This window comes from Herpailurus yagouaroundi, unplaced genomic scaffold (assembly GCF_014898765.1).
Source record: "Herpailurus yagouaroundi ecotype Mexico unplaced genomic scaffold, PumYag 77, whole genome shotgun sequence".
Taxonomy (NCBI): domain Eukaryota; kingdom Metazoa; phylum Chordata; class Mammalia; order Carnivora; family Felidae; genus Herpailurus; species Herpailurus yagouaroundi.
In genome coordinates, this window is record NW_024412388.1 from 101,135,325 (window position 1) to 101,154,292 (window position 18,968).

General features: G+C 44.1%; 1 long non-coding RNA gene across 1 annotated transcript; it reads right to left on the reverse strand.

The window, feature by feature from the left end:
• Nucleotides 1–4,226: 4,226 nt before the first annotated feature.
• On the reverse strand, nucleotides 4,227–7,546 carry LOC121018735 (uncharacterized). The gene is made up of 3 exons (XR_005785308.1): nucleotides 7,387–7,546; nucleotides 5,166–5,227; nucleotides 4,227–4,599 (listed from the first exon to the last, which is right to left on the reverse strand). It is a non-coding gene; the product is annotated as an uncharacterized LOC121018735 (long non-coding RNA).
• Nucleotides 7,547–18,968: the final 11,422 nt, after the last annotated feature.

Genomic DNA, 18,968 nt, shown 5'->3' on the forward strand with positions numbered 1-18,968 from the left:
TTACAGTGATGAGATGTTGAAGGAGGAGAGGCACGGGAGGGGAAATCATGGGGAAGGCCAGACTTGAACTGGTCCCCAGAGAGTGGGAAGGATCCCGATAGCTACAGGGAAAGACTAGGCGTTCTGGGTTAGGGAAACCTGGGCAGAGGCAGGGGCAGAGACAGAGGCAGGAAGAGCCTCATCTGTTCTCCAAGTTAGAGAAGGCCGTGTATGAAGTGAGTTGCCTAAGAAGGGGACCCGTGACAGTGGAGGGCCTCGGGGATTTGGGTTGTTGTCCAATCATGGAAAGAAGCCTCTTGAATGCATCTAAGCTGACAAAGAGTTTAATTAGTTTAGCGCGTCAGAAACATTGTCCTGAGGTGAAAAGGTGGAGCTTGAAGGAGAATAGAGCAAGATGGTGGCCATGATGTGTGAGCTTTAATCTCTCCGATTCCCCCCAACAAAAATAGAGACCATAGCGAAGGTAGCAAACAAAAAGGAGGCCACCAGACAAGAAGGCAGCAGAGAGAAGACCATTCTAAGAGCCACAGAACCCAGAGGTTGCTAATAAAAGCTCGCCCTGGAAGGAAGGGATTTCACAAAGGTGTTGAAGCTTAACAGGCCCAGCTGAGACTGGGAGGGGTCTGCACAGGCGCCAAACGGTGCTTTACGGTTGGCATGTGGCCAGCTCTCCCTCAGAGGGAGAGTCAAAACGTGAAAAGGACTCCAAAAGATTTCAAAAGCGAAGTGCCCGGGAGGGATCATTACCTGCCCTGACATTGTTGCGAGACAGGAAGACAGAATCTCAGGCCAGCAGAGGGTTGGTCTGTCAGCACTATGTGAGTCTAGAAGCCTGCTGTGAGGACGAGTGGACAGATAGCCACAGAAGCAAAGGTTACACTGGGGAGTTTCTTCTTCCTGCCTTCCTGCCAAGGGAGTTGAAACTCCTAAAGGAAAACAGCGAGGACTTAGACTGTGGGGACAAGGTCACCTTGTGAGGAGATAGCAGTCAGGGATGGTCAAACCAGACTCTGATCCATTGATTCTCCTCCTTGGGGTGCTCTTTCGTCCTCCTGCAAGTCAGCAGGAATGACCCAAATGAGAGGCTGAGTTTAGGCTTCTTCCCACACGTAAGGGTACATCAACAGCCAACAGCCTTTCCTACTATGGAAAGGGAAAAAAATGTCACAGAGAAAAACGCCAGATAGCCGACAAGTGTGACCGCTGATAAAAGAAAAAGGAAATAGACTGAAGGTAGATAAAAGAAATGAAAGTACAATAGAGACTATCAAAGAGGGGCAAAGAGGATAATGCTCGCATGAGGTGGATACTTTAATTTTTAGTTAAAGCCCCAGTAAAAATACCAGGTAGGAAAACTACAACTGTTTAAAACTAAGGAGCTCAATCAAAAAGATAAATAACAGAGTAGATCCAGACAAATTTGAATTAGGGGACAAAAGGTTAGGTTAAAGAACCATCTCCCAAGGCACTGGGAAGAAAAAAAGCGAAGAAAAATATATCAGAAAAGGTAAAAGTAATGAAAGCTAGAAGTAGAAATTTTAACGCCCATATAATAGGAGTCCCAGAAGGAAAGGAAAAGACTACACGGAGAGAGAGATGTGGAGGGCTGTGACACCAGGGGCCCCTCGGATCACAGCTCTCATAAGGGACAGGCTGTACCCTCTCACGCTCACAATGAGCTTGATAACATGCCTCACTTTGACCAATGGGATCTCAATAAACATGAAGCCAGCAGACATATAGGTACACGTGCTTTGGGGTGAGGGCTGTGTGATAACGTGACTTACGGTGACTAACACAACCTTGGTAAATTTGAAGCAGACAGAGACTTCGTAAGCACTGGGCGCACTGCCCTGGCCATGTTGAGGTAAGCCTCATGTGGCCCCCTTGAGGCTGAAAGGTCTCATGGAGAGAGAGAGAGAGAGAGAGAGAGAGAGAGAGGCCCAGTCAGCCCAGCCCCCTGGATTCTCTTCAGCTGGGTTAACATCAAAAACAAAGGAGACCAGCCTTGAAAATTGCCTGAGCAGACGAAATCAGTTTCGTCGTACAAGGAAAGCTTAATGTAGCTATTTTGCAAGGCTAACTTGACCTGGGTCATTTCCTGCTTATGCCTCTGAAAATCAGAAGCCAACCTTCTACCGTTTCCCAAGGTTGATATGAGGTAACCACTGACCAATTCTCTATCATGTAAGAAAATTCTAATATTGTAACCAGTCGCTGTGAAGAATACTCACTACTTCCTCACTGTAGAGGTTGCTGTATAACAATGTGCTCTGAGCCTCATTCCATGTTTTGGTTTGAGTGCTCCTGGTTTGCAAACTGTCTTTTTGGTGTGTGCGCTATAGATTTTTACTAATTACTGCTTTGATGATTCACTGGCTTTACCTCTGTTGTTTTTGGGCTTTGGACAGCTGAAAGCAGCCACATGAGTATGCCCAGGTGAAGTCAATGGAAGACCACCCGCCAGCTCACACACTCATAAGAAATCATTGCTGTTCTTTTGCACCATTATATTGGGGGTAATTTATTATGTTTGCAGCGATAGATAATTGATATGAGGCATGGAGAAATGATGACCTAAAATTCCCATGGTAAAAGATTTTAACTGAAATTAAAATATATATATATATATGTATATATGATATATAATACATTTTGTATATGAATAAATAAATGTATAAATATAAATCTATATATATAAATATATAAATTAATATAAATATAGATAAATATATAAATATAATATAAATATAAATATATATAAATCTATTTATATATATATATATATTTATTTATTTAGAGTGGTGGGAGGGGCAGAGGAGAGAGAGAATCTTAAGCAGGCTCCATGCCTAATGTGGAGCCTGACACAGGGCTCGATCTCACAACTGTGAGATCATGACCTGGACCAAAATCAGGAGTCGGACACTTAACTGAGCCACCCAGACACCCCTAAAAAAATATTTTTGACTGAAAGGTTAGTACAGTGTGGAAAGGATAAACAAACAAACAAAAATCATCACTTAGGATTTATAATGTAATGCAATAACTTCAAATTCAGAAAGCCGATTTTACAAGCATGTAGAAAGAGAATGTATACTTACAAAGTAACATGAGTTAGTCTGACATCATATTTCCCAATTGTGACACTGAAATCAAGATGTCAGTGCAGCATTATTTTCAGGGAATTGAAAAGAACTTCTAACTAGAGGTAAGCTATCCCATTTATACGTGAGGATTTAATAAAGACGTTCTTAGGTAAACAAAGCACCAGGAGCCTTAATATACTAGAGACACTCCTAAAAAATACTCCTGCCCCAAAAATGAATGAGTCAAGCTATCCACTCAAAAAGTTAATTATTATAAAGAAAACCAAATATAGGCATATATTTTAGTATAAATACCTTGAATATTTAGTATGTCCTTTATTATATGTATTGTATTTATTGTGTACCGTGTGTGACAAAATCTAATAAAGAAGAAAAACAAGACCTTTTCATTGAGAAAGTTTCTGAGGTAGACACATCTACTGATATATTAAAAAGCACACGTGAATGTAGACTGGAGGCCTTGAGATCAGCTGCAATCCCGGATGACGGCAGCATCCGGTGGAGAATGAGGCGCCTTGGCACTCTCTTGGTAGACTGGCAGGGGTTGTTATGAGGTATATTTCACAGAATGACAGGAGGAATTTCTGAGGGGATGGATGTGGGGGTCGAGGAAAAGAGAAGAATGGGCTGTGTTGGGAGGTAAGGCTGGCCAGATGGATTAGGGATAGATTGTGTGGGGCCTTTACAGGAACTTGATCGTAGAAAGGCAGCCGAGAGGATGAATCAGAAGAGAAAGAAAGAGACCAATTAGGCTAATTGGAGAAATACTCATTAAACCATTACAACAGTCAGGCTGAAGAACTGAACGAAGGCTGTAGGAATTAAGGGTGGGAAGGGAGGAGTCAGAGACAGGCAATATTAAAAATGTTGACTCTAGGGGCGCCTGGGTGGCGCAGTTGGTTAAGCGTCCGACTTCAGCCAGGTCACGATCTCACGGTCCGTGAGTTCCAGCCCCGCATCGGGCTCTGGGCTGATGGCTCGGAGCCTGGAGCCTGTTTCCGATTCTGTGTCTCCCTCTCTCTCTGCCCCTCCCCCGTCCATGCTCTGTCTCTCTCTGTCCCAAAAATAAATAAACGTTGACAAAAAAAAATGTTGACTCTAAATGACTCAGTAGGTTAGTCCAAAGTGGATGCTGAAGGGAGGGGAGGGTTCAAGAAAACGGAGTTCTCTTTGGAGGTGAGTGGTGGCAGCATTCACCAATAGAGGAAATTCAGAGAGCACCATTTTAGCTAGAAATTACTTTAATTTTGAATATGCAAATCGGGATGCTTTCGATTACACAGGTCCGGTGGGTAATTAGAAATGTAGTCTGGAACTTGAGAGGTTAGGGCTGGGATATAGAATTGAGAATCACCAGAGTTTGGGAAAGTAATTGAAGCCCCAGTTGTGCCTAAGACCTCACAGAAAATAAATATGGAAGGAAAATGTCAGGTGGTCGAGTTCTCCAGGAGTCTGTAGTCCAAAGGCAGAATCCAGTCTTGCTCAGGGTATGCTGGAAAAAGGGAGAGCCACAGTTGGTGACTGTCAGATCACATCTGTTTTCTGTGGTGTGGTTTCCTCACTGACTGACAATTGGAATACGAAAATATATGTAACACATCAAAGAGACAAATCCACTCTGCACAGATCTGCCTAAATATTTAGACACAGCCAAGCAGTGACAGAAATTATTAAGAAATTGAAATTCCAGGGTGGCTCAGTCGGTAAAGCGTCCGACTTCGGCTCAGGTCATGATCTCACGGTCCGTGAGTTTGAGCCCCGCATCGGGCTCTGTGCTGACAGCTCAGAGCCTGGAGCCTGCTTCGGATTCTGTGTCTCCCTCTCTCTCTGCCCCTCCCCCACTCATGCTCTGTCTCTCTTTGTCAAAAATAAATAAAAACATTTAAAAAATTAAAAAAAAAAGAAATTGAAATTCCAATCACTAAAGGTGGTCAGTGAAACAGAGAACCGCTCTCATTCCAGCCTCTCATCATCAGACTGTTGATTTGTCCCTTCTGGAACGGGGAAAGGACAGTTCAACAAACATGGAAGGTTCTCTATTAAACCGATTGTGTATACCTTATCTCTTATTCCCCTTTGGTGAATTTTCTTCTCCTGGTGTCCCAGCATGAGAGGGTAGGCTGGGAAAGTGAGCAAAGAGCAGGTTTAAGGTATAGTTAAAAGAGTATTAAATTTGGCATTAGAAGATTGAGTTCGAGTCCCAGCATCATTGGGTTACCTGTGGGACACAGCCTCCCCGAACCCGTTCTTATTATAAAATAGGAGTATTAATTCCTGACCTGTCTACTTCACAAGGCCCATGAGAGTCAAGAGCCAATGTATGTTAGTGTTTTTCCAATTGTGTTCTTCAGGGTTCCAGGCTTCCACAGTGATCCCGCGGGAGCCACAGCTAGGAGGGGACTAACCCCCGGGGACAGAGCTCTGATCCCCCCATCCCTGGCTATACCAGAGCAGGTCCACTTTTATCTGCTTTAAATACTAAGCTGCCAAGAGAGATTTTGTCTGAAACTATGTATCTGCTGCTGAAAACATCCTTGAAAACTACTGATGTATGTGAAAGGGCCATACATAAACATGAATTTTTTTTATTAAGGTATAATTGACATATAACATTATATTAGTTTCAGGTGTACATGATTTGATATTTGGATACACTATGAAATGATTCCCACAATAAGTCTAGTTACCATCCATCACCCTGCATGGTTACAGAAGGTTTTTTTTTCTTGTGCTGATAAACATGAATTCTTATCATTAGAGGGGAAATTCACTTCTCTGGGTAAATGTGGAATGAAAAAGAGCATGTATCTGAAATGAGCTTTTTGGATTATCTGTGCTCTGCAATTTCTGGTGTCCTCTCTTGAACTTCATTATCAGATAATTAAGAATGCATTGTATGTGAATTTTTATTATAATAATTATAACTTGGCTCCTAGCACTACCCTGAATTACATCTCCTATAAGACCACAGACGTACGGATTTTGATTACATCTGTGGGCTGGGTGCTGAGTAGCCAGAAAAGGACTGCTACCGTCTTTCAGTGTTCCTGGTTTAATCATGATTCCCCATCCTGCAGCCCATTGGAATTTTCTGGAAGGGGCTGTGTCCCTGGCTTCCCTGCTCCAGAGACACCATTCAGCAGAGTGAACAGCCCTTCAGCTCAGAGTTCCTGGGGGAGAACTCAGTATCCCTCCGAGTCTGGCACATTATTTCCCTCCATTAGACAAGGCCCTAGCACAAGGGTGGACACCAGGGATGAGAAGCAGAGCTTAGGTTGTCTGCGGACAGATCATTTAATGACTTCACTCTGGCGTGTCTTGATAGGATTCCCAGGAGCTCAGGACCTGAGTGGTCTGTAGTGCTTTTCTGCCGAATAGAGGGAAATGTGTTGGCTAGGGAAAAATTTCAGACCGGCTCTAGTTTAAAAAGAGTGGCACAGCTCGTGGGTTCAAGCCCCGCGTCAGGCTCTGTGCTGACAGCTCGGAGCCTGGACCCTGCTTCATATTCTGCGTCTCCCTCTCTCTCTCTGCCCCTCCCTTGCTCGCACTTTGTCTCTCTGTCTCTCTTTGTCTCTCAAATATGAATAAAAACATTTTTAAAAATATTTAAAAAAAGAGTGGCGTAAATCCACAGGTGGAGTGACCATGGAAGTTGGAGGTAGTTAATTTTTTTTTAAGTTTATTCATTTTTGAGAGACAGAGAGAGACAGAGTGTGAGCGGGGGAGGGGCAGAGAGAGAGGGAGACACAGAATCCGAAGCAGGCTCCAGGCTCCGAGCTGTCAGCACAGAGCCCGATGCAGGGCTCGAACCCAGGAACCGTGAGATCATGACCTGAGCCAAAGTCAGTCGTTTAACCAACTGAGCCTCCCAGGAACCCCTGGAGGTAGTTGATTACAATTCACGTATAAGAATATCACGAGGGGTGCCTGGGTGACTCAGTCGGTTAAGCGTCTGACTCCTGGTTTCAGCTCAGGTCATGATCTCACAGTTTGTGAGTTCTAGCCCTGCATCAGGCTCTGTGCTGGCAGTGGGGAGCCTGCTTGGGATCCTCTCTCCCTCTCTCTCTGACCCTCCCCAGCTTGCTCTTTCTCATTGCCTAAAAAAAACCCAAAAATATCATTGGTTACCCACAAGTCTCTCCTTTTCAGCGGTAACACCCAGGAAATGCCAGTCAGAAATAAGGGGAACATTTAATTTAAGAAAGCTCTTAAATTCTTAATTGTTTTAGTCTTTCAAGACTGCAGGCGTCTCCAGGCGGTGGCTTTGGAATCAACTTACTTTTTCTGAAGTCGATGTTTACGCAGCAGCTTGTCTCTCTTCGGGTGTGGCTTTCTCTAGAGCCACCTGGTCATTCAGCCAGGACACTAGGAGGAAGCACTGAAGATTTTTCCATTTCTGTTCAACCAGGAAAAGGGCAGGATTGGAAAAGTTTCCTAAAATCATGTTCAAGGCCCCGGTAGCCTCTATCATGGTTGGAAAATGAGAGAAGTTTAGGGTCGCTCAGTGTAAGCATCAAGATCTTACGTGGGGGCTAAAGGAAAATTCCAGAATACTTCATTTGCCCCAAGCTGGAGTAGGAAGAGACCCAGAACCCTGTCAGCCACTAGGAGAGCCATAGGATCCCAGCTCCCATTGGCTTGTATCTCAGAGCTCTGGAATATGGACAATGCAAACTGAAGGGAGGGCCCAAAGCACATGGTCCACACCGTCACACCTCAGTTGGGACTTCCAGAACATTACCAGGAAATTCTGGTTGCCTCCTCACATAACTTAAGATACAAGGATCGTGGGGGCGCCTGGGTGGCTCAGTCAGTTGAGCGTCCGACTCTTGATTTCGGCTCAGGTCATGATCTCATGGTTCGTGAGATCAAGCCCTGTGTCTGGCTCTGTGCTGACAGTGTGGAGCCTGCTTGGGATTCTCCCTCTCCCTCTCTCTCTGCCCCTCCCCCGCTCGTGCTATGTCTCTCCTCTAGCGTCTGCCTTTAAGTCCCAAATCTGTCTCCTCTTTGCCGGTCCTACCACCGTGAGCCTTGTTCAGACCATTGCAATGACCGTCTTACTATCCTCCCCACTCATCTGACTACCCGCCTCTTCCCCCTGCCTCTGATGGCACTGCCCCGTGCTCCCCTCTGGCCATACTTACCCTTCTAAAATACAGAGCTATCTTATTACCTGACTGTGCAGAAGCCCTCCATGACTCTGACATCTACAGGATAGAGACTAAGCTCCTCCGTGTGGCTTATGAAGCCCTCCATGGCCTGGTTCCTGATAGCTGTCTAGGCTCTTCTCTGGCCACACCTATTCTAACTTAAAAAAAAAAAAAATTTAACATTTATTTATTTTTGGGAGACAGAGAGACAGAGTGGAAACAGCGGAGGGGCAGAGAGAGAGGGAGACACAGAATCTGAAGCGGGCTCCAGGCTCTGAGCGTCAGCACAGAGCCCAACGTGGGACTCGAACTCATGGACCGGGAGATAATACCTGAGCCGAAGTCAGATGCTGAACTGACTGAGCCCTGCCCCTCTATTCTAACTTTAAATTCTGTTCATGTACACTCTCTTGCAGTTCTCCGGCAGGACCTGCTGCTTTGTGTCTTGGTACATGCTGTTTCCCTGGACCCGGGTGCCCTTACTCTGGACTGGACTGTCGTGGGAAATTCTTTTCTCCCCTTTATGTCCCCACTTGGAACACCACCTTCTCTGTGAAGCCTGTCCTGATACCCACAGGCTTAGAAGTTCCTCCTTCCGTGCAGTACCTTGTAAGCAGCTCCTTTATAGCAGCGATGACATTGTACCCTGATTAGCTCTTTAAGGCTGTGTCTGTGTCCTCACCAGACTCTGCTTTCTCTGGACAGGCCTCATATCTCTTTTCACCCATTTGCCCCTCGCGCTTAAATGAACACAGTGAGAGCATAGGAGGCACTCAATAAGAACTTGTTGAATAAATGACACTTAAAAAGCCCAGGTATCAAGACAAATATCATAGGACTTCACTCATATGTGGACTTTAAGAGACACAACAGATGAACATAAGGGAAGGGAAGCAAAAATAATACAAAAACAGGGAGAAGAACAAAAACATAAAAGACTTAAATATGGAGAATAAACAGAGGGTTGCTGGAGGGGTTGTGGGAGGGGGGATGGGCTAAATGGGGAAGGGGCATTAAGGAATCTACTCCTGAAATCATTGTTGCACTGTATGCTAACTAACTTGGATGTAAATTAAAAAAAAAAAAAAAAAAAAGCCCAGGTATCTTGGACTCAAAAGCTTCGCGAATGAAACAATCTTGAATCACTAGCAGGATGTTAGATTTCTTTTGTAAACACAGAAGGAACAAAGAAAGTAATTATGGAATAAACCTGATATGTCAAATTGGAGTCTAAAACAGGTAAGTTCATATTATTGCTCATTTCAGTTTGCAATAAGCATGCACAGGGCTGCGATACAATGTATATGTGTCCTATTTCATAGTTTTCAAGGGATACGTGTACACTCTATTTCGCCCGAACTGAACAGCAACCCAGTGGGGTAGGGGAGAGGAGGTATTTTTTTGTCCCCTTCTTTCAGAGGAGGAAACTAAGGATCAGGGAGGTTAAAGTGATACACTCAACGTCATCCAGGGGCAGAGGTGAAACAGAACCAGAGAATTCTGAAGGCAAGTTCAGCTTTCTTTCGGCTCTACCAGGTGACCTCTGACATCCGGCTTTGATCTTGGCAGTGGACAGGTACTGTGTGATTTTCCAGCTTGCCACTCTGACAAACTTCTCACCTCCCTGTCTGACAATAGGCAGTGGGGTCCCAGGCACCTCCAGACCCAAAGCAGGCAAACTTCACTGCCAAGTCTCTTCTCCCTCAACCTTCTTAGCAAATAGCTGACACTGGTTAATTCGACTGCTCCAATGTCTCATCCTTGAGATTCATCTCTCTTCAGACTGTGGCCAGAGAGGGTAGTAGGGCAAAGACCAGGCAAGGGTGGGAACTCAGATGTAGTGAAGGGAAGAAGAAAGAGGCAGACGGACCTAGGGTCACATTCTAGCTCTATCCACTTACTTTGCCATTTAGATATTCAATTGTTCGGGCACCATTTCCTGAAAACTTTTTTCTTTCCCCATTGGATTGTTTTAGTGCCTTTGTCAAAAATCATTTGGCTGCGTGTGTAAAGGGTCTATTCTTGGGCACTCTATGCAGTTCCGTTGGCTGATTGATTTTTCTGTCCTAACAGCACACTGTCCTGAGAGTGTAGCTCCAAAGTAAGTCTTGAAGCCAATGTAAGTCCTTCAGGTATGTTCTGTTTCTGTATTTCTTTGGGCAGCCGAGGTTCTTTGCACAGAACTGGGAAAGTGAATTTGAGAATTTCTACATAAAACCCTGGTAGGATTAGGATCAGAACTGCTTCGCATCTATAGACCGACATGGGAAGAATTGACCTCTTAACAACACGGAGTCTCCCAATTCATAAACATGGTATATCTAACCCTTTAGTTTGGTCCTTTTCATTTTTTCTTAGCGATGCTTTGTAATTTCTGGTGTAGAGGTCTTGCACATCTCTGGTTAAATTTACTCCTGAATATTGTATATTTTTGCTGTTGTTGAAAATGGAGTCGTAGGTTTTAATATATTTTTTTTTTCATTTTCCAATTCTATGAACAGCAAATGTGAGCTTGGAGTTAATAAGGCCCAAGCTTCAGAGTCCTCCATTGCAAAGACCCTTTGCAGGACCTCTGGAGGCACCCTAACCATTTTGTAATAATAATTTTGTATCAGTTCTCTTAAACTGGGCTCCGCAAATTGTAAAATATTTAGATGCATCCCTGTCTGATAGTAACGTTGTTGATCTCTCTTAGGACCTCAGTCTTCCTATCTGTAAAGTTGAGATAATGATCCCTACCTTCCAGGATTATGTTATGTATATTTTTTAATTCAGCAAACTACGCATAATGCAATTCACCATCTTAACCGTTTTAAAGTATACTATTCAGTAGCATTCGGTACACAGTATTGTTCCAGGATCGCCGCTGTCTAGTTGTGGGAATTGTCATCACCCCAGAAGGCAACTTGTACCCATTAGGTAGACACTCTCATTCTCCCCTCCTCGCAGCCTCAGGCGACCGTGAGTCAGTTTCCTGTCTCTATGGATTTGCCTATTCTGAATATTTCACGTGAATGGAAATCGTGCTACCTGTGGCCTTTTGTGTCAGGTTTCTTTCACTTAGCATAATGCGTTCAAGGTTGATCCGTGCTGTAGCAGGCGTGCGCACTCCATTCCTTGTGATGGCCGAGTAATATTTGCAATATTACTCGTGCAATATACCACACCGTATTTAACCGTTCATCTGTTGATGTACATTTGTGCGATCTCCATCTTTCGGCTACTGTGAATAGTGTTGCTGTGAACACTGGAGGACGAGTTTTTGTTTAAACACCTGTTTCCAATTCTTTTGGGTGTGCACCCAGCAGTGGAATTCCTGGGTCGTGTGGGAATTCCCAGTTTAACTCACTGAGGAGATGCCAAACTGTTTTCCTTCCTAGGGTAAAATTTCAGGATCAAACGAGCCAACGCATTTGTAGAGCTTTTCAGTCTAGTGCTTGGTGCGTAGGATTCCAAAAATCGTTGCTAAAAGGTATAATTCAAATTACTTACAAGTTATCGGCAGCATCTGTTGTCAACTATGTAATGTGTTGGAAGGAACAGTTCATCCCTGTTCTTCGTCTTTTGGTGTGGAGGGACCACTGTCATAATAACATTCCAAGACTCTGGTTCCACTCCTTTCCTCACCTCTTCCAGGAAAAGAGGAGCGACTTTCTACCTGGAAGTCCAAACTGGCATGCTTATGCCAGTTCACTTAGCAGGGTGGTAGGGAGCTTAATCTGGGGCAGAGGACCAGCAAGCATTCTTGCTCACAGATTTAAACCACCTTCTCTAAACTCCTTCTTTATGAGTAATAAAGCTAATATTCTTGATTTACGCCTGTCTGACCCCTGTGTGTCTTACACAATTGGCTCTGTCAGCAGAAAGGACAGGGATATTATATATTGCCCAGGCCCTTCCCCTCCCACCCCGCCCAAATACCCTGACTCTATCTAGACAAATTAACAAGCCTGCTTCTAATTCCCAAGTCTTCTCCATCTGTAGGTCAAAATACGAACCTCAAATTGAGATAGAATATAATGAATGACTGTTTGTGGTTTTTTTTTGTAGAGTTTTTTTGTTCTCTGATTTTGGACACGTTGGAATTAAAATAGAAAGGCTCTGGGCTATTCTGTGGTATTGTTATAGTAAACCTTGATATAGAAAGTGCTTGGCAAGCAGTTCTGCATCGTGGAGAGGCTTTATTTCAGAGTCCTCATATCCTGAAATTACCAGCCTTGAGATGGCATGTGTTTTCATTTCTGCACTTAACAGAGCATAGCATCACATTCATTCTTTTCTCTCCTGGGGTGAGTGCGGTATTGATAAATAGTGGGTGTTTTCTTTTTAATTCAATCCAGTGAACATTTATTGAGCACCTGCTATGCGCCTGGCTTTTGGGGAGAGACCGAGATGAGTAACCTTCAGTTTCATATACAAGGGGCTTGTAGCCTACTGGCAAATGAAGATACTTACCTAAGCAAATACATGGCAGCGTGTAGCTGGTCTGGCTTTAAATGGGTTTCAGCCATTTGGTGTAGATGATTAAAATCTAATACATCTAACCAAACGAAATTGGATTCCGAATTTTCCTTTTATTACCATTCCCATGTTAGTTCTCCTCCCTTCTGTCAGGCTAAATTCCTCTCTCCCTTTGGAAAACGACATGTTTTCTCTAGTTGCAAACATATCATGGCCTATTCAATAAATAGCTTATTTCCTCATTTTGAACCAATCCTTTAAGTAGCCAAATCGTTTAGTTTTTCGCGGCTATTCCTCAAGCAGGTAGCAGGCAACATCAGGCTGATGAACGAACAAACTGATAAATAGACACCTAGGTGGGGACTCAGAAAAATCTGAATTTTACTTTCCTCTCAGCTGTGTCCCTTAGAAATTCCTTCCTCCAAAGCCCCTTCCCAGGGCCCCAGCCCACACTGTCTAAATTTACAGGACAGACGGAAAAGAATAGAAAACAACGATATGCGCACCATCTCCATTCAGACAAACCTAGGTATGAACGTACCCTGAAGGACAGAGAGGGGTGTTTGAGGTCCAAATAAGGCAGCTGTAGCCAAATGACTTACGTTGAGGCTTTGAGGCTGGACTTCTCACCCTGGAATCTTGGCTCTTTCCCTATTCGCTGTGTGGCCTGGGCCAAGTTAGGTGACTTGGTTTTCTCATCTGTAAAATGAGGATAATCGCGGTGTCTGCTTTAGAGGTTTGTTTTGGGGAATAAAAGTGGGTTGCTATTTGCATGCACGTGGACCTGTGTCAGGCACATCAGGTGAAACACAGTCGTGTAGGTGGAACCAAGAAGGAAGGATGGAAACAGAGCCCTCAAGGGGCACGGAGAGGGCAGAATCAAGTGGAATGGAGTGAAACAAAAGAATGGGCAGAACGAAGAGAAAGTTATCAGGTGGAAAGGAATAGGAGGCAAACACGTGGCTCAGAGTGAGACAATGCTCATTTGCAACATAGGGAAAGAAAGGATTGAAGCCCAGTGATGTGGCTTTACATGGCCCTCTGCAGCTCCCTTGACCTCCCTGCCCCTCTGACCCCTTCCATGCAGAACGGATGAGAGGCACTCAAGCCTAGTGGTTAGATTCCAGGGTCACCACTGTCCAGCTATGTGACTTCGGGCAAGTCACTTAACCTCTCTGGGAATGCGTCTCAGTGGTCCCTTGAGGATACCAACAGGCCCTACCTTACAGGTACTGTGGGGTCAGGGAGTGTGAGTTTAACACACGAGGTCTCAGAATGTCAGTTTGTATATAAAAACATTTTATAAACTTCACAGGAACCCATCCCCCTAAACATTGGGAGTTATGATGGCCTGTTTTTCATTTAGACAGCGATATGGCCTAAACCTTGTCTGTCTCTCCTCATCCAACTGATTTTTGAAACTAATTGAGAATCTCGGTCAGTAGAGACGTTTCATAGCTCCTGTCTCTGCTCTCTGTGGGCTGACTTCCTAGCTATTTCTCTCCCTCTGGATAGCTGTAAAAACAAGAAGTACCACCAGGACAGCTCTTATCAAAATATTTTAGCACTTCCGCATCTGGTCCTGGCCATAAAATAGAAGTGAAGAAACACTTATGTAAAGCTTTCAGAGCTGCGAAGGAAAAAGAGAGCTCTTATTTTATTGGCTCTGGTTCATATATCTCCAGGACAGGAAGGAAAAAATAACTCACAGATTGAAACCAAAAAGGCATTCAGTGAAAGAAACTCAGAGATATGACATGAGCGCCCGCAACCAAGATAAGTGAGAGAGGAAGAAAAAGTGGATGTTTTCGAGTGACATCCAGACCTGCGAGCCTCCAGCGCCCCAGACCTCTTCTTCCCATTTTCTTGTTCATCCCTTCTTGTGACCGAGTAGGAAGTGGGTAAGGAAGGTAGTGTTCATTTCATCCATATTGGGGACCTACCATGTTCCAGACACTGGGCTAGGATCTGGGGTAGGAAGATAAACAAGGCAAGAGCCCAAGGCTCAGGGAGCTCTCTCTGAGTAATGGGAGATACCTCCCAGGCCAGGAGAGCTAACACAGGGAACGAACGGGGGGCACAGGTTGGGGATTGTCACTCTCTCTGAAGGCGGTGGGAAAGACAAAAGCTTTAACTTGGCATTTCTTAGCACCATTTTGTCATACAGTCCTCATGATATTTCTTATGAGGGAGGCCCTGTGTGGTTTTTTGTTTTTGATTTTTTTTTACATTTATTTATTTTTGAGACAGAGAGAGACAGAGCATGAACGGGGGAGGGTCAGAGAGAAAGGGAGACACAGAATCCGAAACAGGCTCCAGGCTCCGAGCTGTAAGCACAGAGCCCGACGCGGGGCCTGAACTCACGGACCGCGAGATCATGACCTGAGCCAAGTCGGCTGCTCAACTGACTGAGCCACCCAGGCACCCCCCTGTGTGTGTTTTTTAAATCACTTTACAGATTAGGAAACAGAGGTTTAACGTAATTATGTAACTTACTTGGGGTCACAACCGACCGAATCCCAGTCTGACTCCAACAAGCCTCTGTTCTTTCCAGTAAACTTGTGCTGTTGGTATTGGACAGATTGAGATGCTGGTGATTTTCAGAGGTTGGTAGGGAACCCAAGGTGAAACGGTGGGTAATACATGGCAGAGAGGGAGGGTGATTGGGACAAGCAAGGAGGAGTGAGGAGAGGCAGTGTGTGAAGAGAGAGAGAGGGGAGCAGTGGTGTTCTGAAGGCTGCCCCAACCCACTCTCAGGGTCAGGAATTTTGCTAGCTAGTTATCAAAGCGCAGGTACTTTAACCTGCCATAGTGGCGGATTTCATGGAACGGAAGTTGCCAAGTGTTAGAAAGCAGCATTTCCACCCTACCACCCTGCCTGGCCCCAGATACCCGTTGCCCAGCACACCACCGGAGGGAAGGCATGGCAGCCAGGGTGGCGGATCACTGAAACATTTGCAATTAGTAAGTTTCTTCCATGCGTGGAGGAACTGAGGTCTGCAGTGTCCATATGTCTCCATTTCTAATGACGGGAAGAGTTTTGCAGGGAGCTCCTAGTGTGTCAACATTATTGACAAATCCAATGTCCTGTAACTGTCGGAATTCTTTGGGCGAGTGACAGACACTGGACTCAAAAGACCTGGAGCAAAAAGGAGCACTGTAACCAGGAAGCCCAGGAGGGAGTTGGCCTCCGATCCCTGAGAGTCAGCAAGTGCTGTCAGTTACCGGCCCTAGATCTTGATTTCCCTCGCCATCTTTGCCTTATTCTTTCCAGTTGCACAGGAGGTAGGAGCAAGGGAATCTAGAGCAGGAAAGGAAGGCGGTGACCAAAGCATGCCAAGCCTGCGTCATCTCAGCGGGGAGACCCCAGACGGAAGAGACCACTTCTCCCTTCCAGCCTCCAGCTTCCGGCTGTTCTCTCTGCCAGAAATGCTCATCCCCTAAGATATTCCCATGGCTGATTCATAAGTTGAAATGCATAATTTAATTATTAGAGATAATCAGCAAATCTTTACATCCGCTAATGGAATAAAATACAAGTTACGTAGTCAGCACAATTCAGGGTTTACAAGCTACGAGGATAATACGAAACAATAAAGAACAGCAGCTAAGTTAATTGACCATTTCCGTTTTTATTAATTGGAGAACTATAGCGTGATCATTTAAATTAAGAAGAACTGTATTTTGTGGGTAATGCGTTTAACCATGTCAGACACTTGCCTCAGTGAAATATTTTCATCCTCTTATCAGATGATTTTATTTATTTATTTATTTATTTATTTATTATTAAATTTTTTTACTTTTATTTTTTTTTTATGTTTTCATATTTATTTATTTTTGAGAGACAGAGAGAAACAAAGCACAAGCAGGTGAGGACAGAGAGAGAGAGAGGGAGACACAGAATCCGAAGCAGGCTCCAGGGTCTGAGCTGTTAGCACAAAGCCCGACATGGGGGTCGAGCCCACAAGCCGTGAGATCATGACCTGAGCTGAAGTCAGATGCTTAACCGACTGAGCCACCCAGGTGCCCCATGTTATTTTTAATATTAAAAGCCCAAACAGTGTGCTATCCCTCTAGGCCTTCATTTTCTTGTCTGCACAATAAGGGTGTTGGAGCAGTGGCTACACTTGATTCTATGGCAGCAGGGTTACAGGATTTCACAAACATTTTATCCCGTTTCATGGAACCGGATGTTGACATAAGACTGATTATCGCCCACGTCCTTGGAGTTCCAGTTTTCCTCAGACAGCCTTAATGATCTTATTGATAAGCTTTGTAACAAGCAAACTTGTTACAAGTTTGCTTATAAATTTATGTTTTATGATTGTTTTATTAAAAAAATTTTTTTAATGTTTATTATTTGAGAAAGAGACAGAGAGCAAGCAGGGGTGGGGCAGAGGGAGAGGGAGACACGGAATCGGAAGCAGGCTCCAGGCTCCGAGTCATCAGCACAGAGCCTGACACAGGGCTCAAACCCACAGACCAGGAGATCATTACCTGAGCTGAAGTCAGCTGCTCAACTGACTGAGCCACCCATGTGCCCTATGTTTTATGATTGTTTTAAAATTGGTTCACCTGCTGGGGAGAATTTTACAGAAGGTTTTGTTGGGGAAATATGGTTTTATTGCTTACACAACAACAACATTTTGAAAATGATCGAGGTAGAGAAGCTTCAAGGTTGTGCTTAGCAGTTAGACTATGAGATTATATACAAGCAGCATTTCTGAACTTTTAGTTCCAAGAAGTATTAGAATCCAGGCTTGCCCTAACCATAGCTCATCACCCTGAACTAATAATACCCTTGCAGGACCAGGACCCATTCCTACCCTACTTGCCACTTTTGAAAAAAATCACTCAAAGAACCTAACAGTCTCTTTGCACTTTTATTATTAAAATTTTTTAAAATAATTTAAATTTAAATAATTTAAAAATTATTTATTTTTTGAAGAAGAGAGAGACAGAGCATGAGCGGGGAGGCAGAGAGAAAGGGAGACACAGAATCCAAAGCAGGCTCCAGGCTCTGAGCTGTCAGCACAGAGCCCAACATGGGGCTCGAACTCACAAGCCCTGAGATTATGACCTGAGCCGAAGTTGGACACTCAACTGAGCCATCCAGGCGCCCCTGCTTGCACTTTTAAAACTGTCACACGAGGGAAGAAGTTCATGCTATATCATTAAATGAAAAAGCAAGCTACACAGAAATATGGATGCTTTGTCCCGACTTTATAAAAATATATAGCTGAATCTAGATATAAATATTCCACATAGATATCACTCTTAGAGATCTTACTGTGCACCATTACTATTCTTAACTCAGGTTTTGCCCTCAATCACCCCATGATGTAGATAATATTATTTTTTTTTATTTTACAGATAAGAAAACTGACACACAGCCATTGATTAGATAACTTACGGAGATAACACAAATACATAGAAAGAAATTTCCGGAAGTATTTGTTCTAAAAGTTGTAAGACTATGAGTGATGTTTGCTCTTTTGCCTGTCTATCACTTCTAGAAAGGAATTTGTATGGCGTATGTAACAAAATGAAAGGGGAGGCTGTTAGAGTCCTCATGCTCATTTTTCTAGGAGATGCTCTCCTTTAGAGTCTGAATGCTGAGGTCTTGGGATCATATACTCTGCTCTATTTGGGAATGGGACAACGATCCATCAGGATTTGAAGATGGTTCTGCACATAACAGGGGATGGTAGTAATTTTTATTCAGTTGGTGGGAAGAAGCAGTTATGACAAAACGTCCTTTGAAAGACCCTTGCCCTTACAGGCTGTCTCCCTTTAACTACGTCTTCAAACTGCCCAACCAAAGTAGCTAATTCTGTCAGGGCCCAGCCCTGGGTAAGACAGGTTTGTAGAAAGCTTGTCTTCATCCACTTGGATCCAGGAGGAGCAGGGATCTGGCACCGGCTTGCGCCCATATTGTGTTGAAACGCTTATTTTTGATTTTTCTTATCTGCTTCAAGTCTCTGCGTTTAAATTCCCCAGTGGGGTTGTAAACTTCTGGACATCAGTGATGCCCTGGGAAATACTTCCTTACTTTTCCCAGAATGCTTTAGGCACAGAAAGCGTTTGATGAATGGTAGTTGAATGGAATGGAATCCAACCTATACGTAATGGTAAGATTTTGGCAGAGTATTTGTTTTCTCTTTTCACCAATGGGCAGTACATTGATAATTAAATCTTCACTTTAAGGTAGTGTCCCATTTAAAACAGATCACTTGGACATATGTTCTAA